General features: G+C 31.4%; 1 protein-coding gene across 4 annotated transcripts in view; it reads right to left on the reverse strand.

Annotated features, from left to right (window-relative positions):
• The window catches only part of LOC131073294 (uncharacterized), a 127,846-nt gene extending 125,916 nt beyond the window's left edge, over window positions 1-1,930 (reverse strand). The window contains exons 1-2 of one of the 4 annotated variants that reach the window (XM_058009727.2): window positions 1,814-1,930; window positions 1,589-1,686 (exon numbers count right to left, since the gene is read on the reverse strand). The gene's annotated coding sequence lies outside the window, so the exon portion shown is untranslated. The other 3 variants (XM_058009719.2, XM_058009703.2, XM_058009711.2) reach the window with 3 other exon arrangements.
• Between the last annotated feature and the right edge of the window lie 6,938 nt (window positions 1,931-8,868).

The following is an 8,868-nucleotide window of genomic DNA, read 5'->3' on the forward strand; positions in this document are numbered from 1 at the left end:
TTAAAAATATTTATATAGATTTGCTATTTTCTATGATAATATTAATTGATCAATCATCCCACCATAAATGACACTACGATGTGCAGTGTACTCCTCTTATGGTTTAAAAACAACAGAAAAATTTAAAACCACCTACAAGTTTTTTGAATTCGGCATTTGCATGTTTTTAAAGTTTTTTTTAAGTTATTTTACAAATATATGTATTTTTTTTTAATTTGCCAAGTCCTAAATCCAAGTCAAAATTTAGGTTTACTGAGTTTTTGCCAAGTCCAAGTTTCTGAAATATGATATGCAAATTTCTTTGTCCTCTTTTAAGCATTTCCAATATGTTTTTTTGTTCTACATGCACATTTTGTACAGCCTGGCCAGCTTTTTTGAATTCTACATTGTTTCATTTGAAAAATAGCATTGCTTCCAGTATTAAAAGAATGGCAATTGTAATCATTTGGCCTCCTTTATGTACTCATTTCAAAAAAAAATATCCCTACTTTTCACCTTCTTTTCTCTTCTTTTAATTCGTTGTTTTTTTCGCCCATTTCTTCTTCCTTGTTTACATATGCATTTCTAAAAATGCATTACTTACAGCTTGGGCTGAGGTGAAGACCTTTTCTTTTTGCTTCTCCTCATTGTGCAAGCCAGATTTCTGTCTACCTCAATCAGAGGCTCAACGGTTTTAATCATTTTGTTATCTTCTGACATTTCCAACCCGTTTTTTTCTCTACCCATGACCTTCAGTTCTTCGGTAGTTTTGATTAGCACATATTTAGTATAAAACTTCGAAGGGAAACCTTTGTGCACGTTACCTCCCCTGTTTCTGCAAAACAAAAACCGGAATTTCTACTTGACCCCCTTCTGCTCAGATTTGCCCTCAAACGAACAGAAGTTCCTTCTTTCCTTCTCCTCACTCCTCCTGACACCTTGTCAGTCACATCTCTGGGCAAGAATCGTCAACAGGAAAATATAGGACGAAACTCCCATCAATAATACAGGTTGTGGAACAGTTCTGTACAGATGTTTTTCAGTATCAACATTTTGTACCATGCATTGTTGTTCATCATGAGGATAAATGATTGATTACAACGCAGATCAGGGTTTCTGATATAGATAACCCCGGTTAAAATGCATGGCAAAGAGAGAAGGCTGGAATGAGCGGCAAAAGGAGAGCTGCACAGTTGTGATGGTTGGATCCTATCACAGGCCCTTATAAAAACCATTGTTTATAAAAGCATGTGCAGAGTAAAGCTCTCTACTGATCAAAACATAAACCTTTTAGTCATTACTTTGCAATTCACTCATCTAAAACAACTACATGCATATGCCATGCCTTGTTGAGTTCGGAGACTGAATATTGAGAGCTCCTAAAACCTAGTGATACTAATGCACGATTGTTTCTTTTCTTTCCCTACCCAGGTGAACAGCGATGTTTCGCATTTCTCTGAAAATCGTTTTACGCTAAGAAATGTTTCTCAGGTGGGTGCAATTTCAATTTATTAATTTAGAAAATCCCTCTTTGTTGAAATAATATGCATTAACTGTAACTTAGCTTATTTCAAATGAATAAAATATGAGCATCGTAGGGTAAACGTACCAAGGAATGTTAAATGCTCCAGTGTAAGATGAACTATAATTTCGAGTGTATTGATCCACTCTTTTCTTCTCTTCGTTTAATGTCCCTCAATCTGCCTTCTGCAACCATGTTTATTGAATACACACGTATACCTGATTTCAATTAATAAAGGGTAAAGATCAGGAGAAAGCGAAAGAAGGAATAAAGGTGGTAACTTGTATGAGATTGCTTTGTGAAAAGACGCACCTCCTATCAGCATTTGAATTAAGTTAGGCAGATCCTCTAAGCTTGGCTTTTGGTTTAGTTTCAGGCAAAGATAATATTATTTTGATTACCATTACAGTTACGGTAGTCGAATAATAACAATAATAATAATGAAAAAGTGTTTGTCTCGTTCTCAAGATTAGTATAGATGTTCTGAATACTATGTCTATAAAAATAATTTGTTTTTGACAATAGTATTAAATAATAATAATAACAAGGACGCAAAGCGTCAAGTTCCTGCCATTAGAAGAAGGAGAGTAATAGATAAAGAGATATAAGAGGTATAGGGAATAAGATGTATAGGGAGAGATACAAATAGAGAGATATAGAGAGAATTAGATAAAAAGAGATAATTATATAGGGAGAGGTAGAGATAAAGAGGAAGAGATAGCTACATATAGATGGAGAAATGGAGCTATATGTGGTACTATGATAAATTTAGTTAAAATATTCTCGTGGTCGAAAAGATTTATTTCTAATTATTGAAAATGAGTGCTACTAGAATATAAATAATAATGTTTTAAAATTTTATCCATAATTCAACTAAAATTAAAAATTTATTACAAAATTTATATAATATGTTGATTGAGTTATCATGTCACTATATACATTCTTTGTAAATGGATATAAAAATTAGCTCCAAAACCTAAAACCATGGTAGTAACAATTTTACCCAAGGTTAGTGTGTTTGAACCAATCACATTAGAAACAAAATTATGACCAATAATAAAATTCTAAAATATAATAATCTTAAATTAAACTAATTAAAAAATATTTACCATTTTAAAAGAACCTAATTTTAATAACTAGCAAAATTTTATTAATTACCATATTAAAAATTTAGTTAAAATATTCTCGTGGTTGAAAAGATTTATTTCTAATTATTGAAAATGAGTGCTACTAGAATATAAATAATAATGTTTTAAAATTTTATCCATAATTCAACTAAAATTAAAAATTTATTACAAAATTTATATAATATGTTGATTGAGTTATCATGTCACTATATACATTGGAATCTTTGTAAATGGATATAAAAATTAGCTCCAAAACCTAAAACCATGGTAGTAACAATTTTACCCAAGGTTAGTGTGTTTGAACCAATCACATTAGAAACAAAATTATGACCAATAATAAAATTCTAAAATATAATAATCTTAAATTAAACTAATTAAAAAATATTTACCATTTTAAAAGAACCTAATTTTAATAACTAACAAAATTTTATTAATTAACATATTAAAAAAATATAATATACATATAACAAAAATTATATCTTTCTAATCTCTAACAATTGTAATCAAGATATATAGAATAAACTTATTTATAAATTTAATCTTTATATATACTAAGATGATTTATGTAATTTTTCTTTTATTTTGAATTTTAATTTAAAAAATTAAATCTTACTTGAATTAATTAAACACATTCTAATTAATAATTCTAATTCCAATTTTAATCTAATTAAAGAATTATATAATCATAATGATAATATATTCTAGATAATTATAATTTGAAAAATGAAATATAAAAATAAATCTAGCTCAAAATATGACATAAACTTATAATTCAAATCTTAATAAAATAATATAATTATATGAACTTATTTTAATAGAATAGTATATTTTTATTAATTTATTATTAAATTTTTAAAAATAAATATTTCTAATTAATTTTGAATTTATATATAATTTTTATTATAATCAAATAATTTTAATTTTATTGAACTATTTTTATTAAAATAAAAAATAACTTTTAATAAATATCCATTAAATTTATTAAAAAAATTATTAATGAACAAAAATTGAATTAAATTCATGTGAAATCTAATCATATAAAAAAAAAATTTAATAAATAAAAAGTAAACACTTTTATTCAAAATATAATTATGACATAATATGAGGCCAAAAAGGTTAATTGAATTGCATTTAAATTGAGGAACGCAGTGACTATAGCACGAACCCAGTCAGTGGTTTAATACGAGATGATTGCGTAAATCCGTGAATGAAAGTGACGTGAACAGGCAGATGCCTTGGGATTCCGTAAAACTGTATATATATATTTTTTTAATATTCTCTCTAATAAGGATTGTCAGCAAAAGGACAAACCTGGCATATACATAAATTTTAATTTAATACGATTTGACATTTGATAATGCAATGAATTAAATGAATTGAAATTTGTAATATAAAACAAATAGAAAATTGAATTTTATACCTATTGTTTGCAACATGAGCCAATAAGAGTAAAGAAAAATGGTATTTTTATAATTATATTAAATCTTAAATAAATATAAACTATAAACTTGTTTAAAATTCTTAAATCTGATTGGTCAGCTTTAAAAAAAAAATGACCTAGATGAATGCATAAGTATCCTGTTGTGGCAGGAACTAATAATATTATTATTATGTTCGTTTTGTATTAGTATAGATGTATTAAATGTGGGACACAAATCAACTTGGCATGTTTATATATATGATTTTTTTAATTGGATGCATTTAAGATAGTAGTATTTGTTTTTACAATTGTATCAAATAATAATGAAAATATGTTTGATATTTTTTAAGATTAATATAGATGTTTTAAATATAATGTTGAGACAATCAATCTTTACATGTTTAGAATTGATTTTTTTCAATTAGATACATTTAAGATATTAGTACCTCTCTTTGATATTATTATTTAATTAATTTTAATATTTGTATTCAGTAATCAATTATTATTTTTTATATGTAGAGTTTATATTTGCAAATATACATAATTTTAAATTAAAAAATATATATTTTTATATAATGTATTAGTTAAAATATTTGAAGTACCTATGATTCATAAAGCAAAGAGCTAAATAAGTTATTTATAGGAATAAGAATATGAAAGCTAAGATAAAATTTATTATTATCATATATATAATATTAATTATCAATTGAATTGGTTTTTTAAATTTTATATTATAACGTCTTCTTCTTTTTCTAATTGATATGATAGATTTATAAATTTTCCTTTCACACATAATAGAATATTTAAAATTAACTTATTTTTTATAATATTGTAATACATATTTATATTCTAAATAGCATTTACATAATGTTCTACATCTTTCAATATTGTATGTATAATCTATTGTGAATTATTAAGAATGTTAATATTCTTATTGTGTGCAATGAAAATGGAATGATAAACTATTGTAAAACCAATAAAGACATAACCACATAAAACAATAGTTCTCCAATTAAGAATCCACCATACACCAATGAAGAACCTAAAATATACAAAACATCAAAAATAGGAAGATTATACAATTCACATGCTTATTATGATTTGATCTTCATTGTTTCTTATCTCCATTGATCGTGTTTGATATAATTGCTCTCAGATTTTGTATTGTGTGCAAGGGCTCAACAAAGAATGGATTGTGGTTGTGAAGTTGCATGATTGCCTGATCGTCGATTCCATAAAAGTATTAGGGTTTTTGAAAGGATGAAGGAATCCTCTTATATAAAAGACACCTTAGAAAATGGAGGGATAAGATTAAGAGGTGAAAGGATAAAAGGTCGGCTAGGATTAAAGGGTAGGTAGCGGAAATAATAAAATATTAAGGGGGTAATTAAGATAAAATCAAGAGTGATAATATGTATTGTAATGATGGCGAGTGAAGAAAGGTCGGCGAGCGAAGAAGGGCAGGTGAGCAAGGAAAGGAAGGCTCAATGCGATTTCCGGACGGTGCAAAGCAAATTTCAGAAGGGTGCGACGGGCGAATATTCAAAGATCGATCACTAGAAGTTCGAACTCTCAAACCCAATCAAATGGAAAATCTTAGAGGTTGAAAGTGACGAAAATGGCTTCCCACAGGTTGATCAAAAATAGACATATAAGGTTTCGACAGACTCCATCCCTGAACCAATTTCAAGCGAACAAAAACAGGGTAAATGCTATGATCGTATTGAAATCGATCTTTCTGAAGACATGGAAGATGATCGAGACATATGGGAAAACTAGGCCATTATTGCAAGGTTTGTTGGCCCGAAATTTCCATGAAAAACCCTTCGATCCTGGATTGATGACAATTGGGGAAATCATGTATTAGTCAAATTCATTCCAAAGGGATTCTTCATTGCGATCTTCACGAATGCTAGTGAAAGGAATCATACAATGAATTTTAAAAACTGGTTCTTTGAAGACCATCCCTTGTATATTCAGTCGTGGTCGGCCAATTTTGACCCCTCCAATCTTGTTGCTTATGAGAAACTTGTTTGGATACGATTATACTCCTTGCCTATTGAATATTGGAGCGATGCATGCTTGGAAAAAATTGGCAGAACTCTGGGCACGCTTATTGATCTTGATGAAGGTATCATTGAAAATGATCTTTATACATATGCTCGGATGAGAATCGTTGTTGTCAAAGAAATCCCCTCATCGGTGACTCTGCTATCTGCGGATGGTGAATGGACACAACAGATCGAAGTTGAAAAAGAGTTTAGGGTTTGCACACAATGTGGGAACAGAAGGCATATGGCGGATAAATGCAGGATTTTTGTCAGAAAGGCATATCATAGACCTCCCAAAAACACAAGCAAAGTATGGAAAAATAAAGAGGAATCCTCCCTACCAAAGACACCTACTTCTTGAAGGACCGGAACCAAAGGAGGTCAATCCAATCAATCCCTCCTCTTCGGACTCTGCTCCACAAATGGTAGATCCTGAGAACATTAAACCTATTCAAGACACTTTGGTAAAACAAGAGATCGCGACACAGAGGCATAACCTCAAAATTACTAACAATACTAAGATTGTCATCATTCTGGATCATGGAAGTATTGAATCTATTGATGACATGAACATGGATACTTTTTCGAGGTCCTCTGGGGATGCGGAGGACGAGGATGATCTGGCATCTTTGAACCCTAGGTGTATTAGCCAATCTACTAATACTATCTTAGGACGCTCGAAAGGAACTAGAGGGAGGAAAAGAAACATAACTGTCAGGGAACAAAGAGCAAAAGAGAAAGGTATTGTAAGTGTATTGGATTATCTGAATAATTCCAAGGGAGGAAATCCCTCCCTTGGGGGGAGATGAGGATCACCTCATATCTGCCCCTGACAAAAGATGCTTGGTCAAAAGGACTTTGGCCAAGTTGGAAGCAGATATTATCAATCTTCAAGAAACCAAGTTGAATGATGAGAAGGCTTTGGATTTTGTGAAATATTGTTCAAGTTGGGATGGATACTTTCAGACTGCAAGGGGCTCAGCTGGTGGGTTGGGTATTATGTGGAATCCTTCAAATGTATTTGTGGCTCCCATCATCTCCAATGAGTTTTGGATGGCATGCTCTATCAACGGCATTAGCTCGAATATATGCTTTCCTCTATTTAACATCTATGGGCCAACTAAAACCATGGACAAATTCAGAGTTTGGTAAGAGGTTACTAATCAAGCTGCCCAATTAGAGTTGGAGTCTAAAGTCATCATCACTGGCGATTTCAATGCCTTATTGGGCATTGACGAAAAGGAGGGTGGTTTAAGGAAATCCACAAAAGTTATGGATGATTTCAGAGATTTTGTGTTGAACTGCAAACTTGTGGACATCATTCCCAAAAATGGGAAATTCACTTGGACTAACAGAAGGCACAATTTCTCAAAAATCTCGGAATGATTGGATCGGTTTTTTTGTTGGCAAGTGGTGGATGGGAGGCAACCACTCTCTGGTGTCTACAATAAATCCACATGTTGGGTCTGATCATTTTCCTCTCTCACTATCTATTGCACAGGATAGTCGTTGCCAGAAAAATTATTTCAAGTTTTTAAGTATGTGGTGGCGTGATCCTAATTTTATAGAAAACATTCATTCTTGGTGGCATGAGGGGAATATTTACTCTGGTTCACCGAGTTTCAAATTCACTAAAAGAAAGCATTATCTAAAAAATAAAATCAAGATCTAGAATAAAGTATCCTTCAAAAACATATTCACTGAGAAATCAAGAATTAAGGAGGAACTGGAGCATTATGTAACAAGGTGATGCTCACGGGTATGACAAACAAAGAATATACTCTTGAAATGTTGCTAAAAGAGCAATATTCTGAAATCCTAAAAAGACAAGAATTGTACTGGAAAGATAAGTCCCGGGAATTATGGATTACGGACGGGGATCTGAATACCAAATATTTTCATGCTTCCTCCAAATCAAGACGAATTAATAACAAAATCTGCTCTGTCAAGGATAAGAATGAAGCTACAAAAGTCAGGCAGGACGACATCGAGAGAACAGCAATTGAACATTTTCATGATGTATTGGGTAATTCTGAAAATCGGGTTCCTTCTTCTCTCCCAATGGTTGATGAAGTCATTGAACCACTTGTTTCGATGGCTGATTGTAAGATGTTTTTAGCCCCGTATAGCTTGGAGGAAGTCAGATGTGCCACCTTTGAATTACAACCTCATAAGGCACCAGGACTTGATGGCATGACGGCTGAACTCTTTTAGAAGTGTTGGGAATTTATGGGCAAGGACATCTGGTTGGTTGTGGAAGAATTTCAAAAAAAAACGGTGCTTTGTAAAAGAAATTAATCACACCATATTCACTCTCATTCCCAAAAAATCGGATTGTGATTCTATGTCGGATTACCGACCTATCTCACATTGCAACACACTTTACAAATTATTGCTAAGGCATTGGCAACAAGATTGAAGAAACTCCTTCCAAAACTAATCTCTGAAAATCAAAATGGTTTCACTCCCGGTCGTGAGATTGCAGATAGCATTATTCTGGTTGTTGAGGTAATTCACTCCCTTCACAAAGACAAATTAAGTGGCATGCTCCTTAGACTTGATGTCTCCAAAGCATATGATAGAGTAGTATGGGATTTTCTTTTGCATGTTTTAAAAAGATTCGGATTCCCTCAAAAATGGCTTGATTGTATCAAATTTTGTATGTCAACTATGAATTTCTCTATATCCTTGTTAATGGAAACATGAGTGGTTTTTTCGAAGCCACAAATGGTCTACGATAGGGTGATCCCTTATCCCCTTCACTGTTTG

Source organism: Cryptomeria japonica, chromosome 9, assembly GCF_030272615.1.
Source record: "Cryptomeria japonica chromosome 9, Sugi_1.0, whole genome shotgun sequence".
Classification (NCBI taxonomy): domain Eukaryota; kingdom Viridiplantae; phylum Streptophyta; class Pinopsida; order Cupressales; family Cupressaceae; genus Cryptomeria; species Cryptomeria japonica.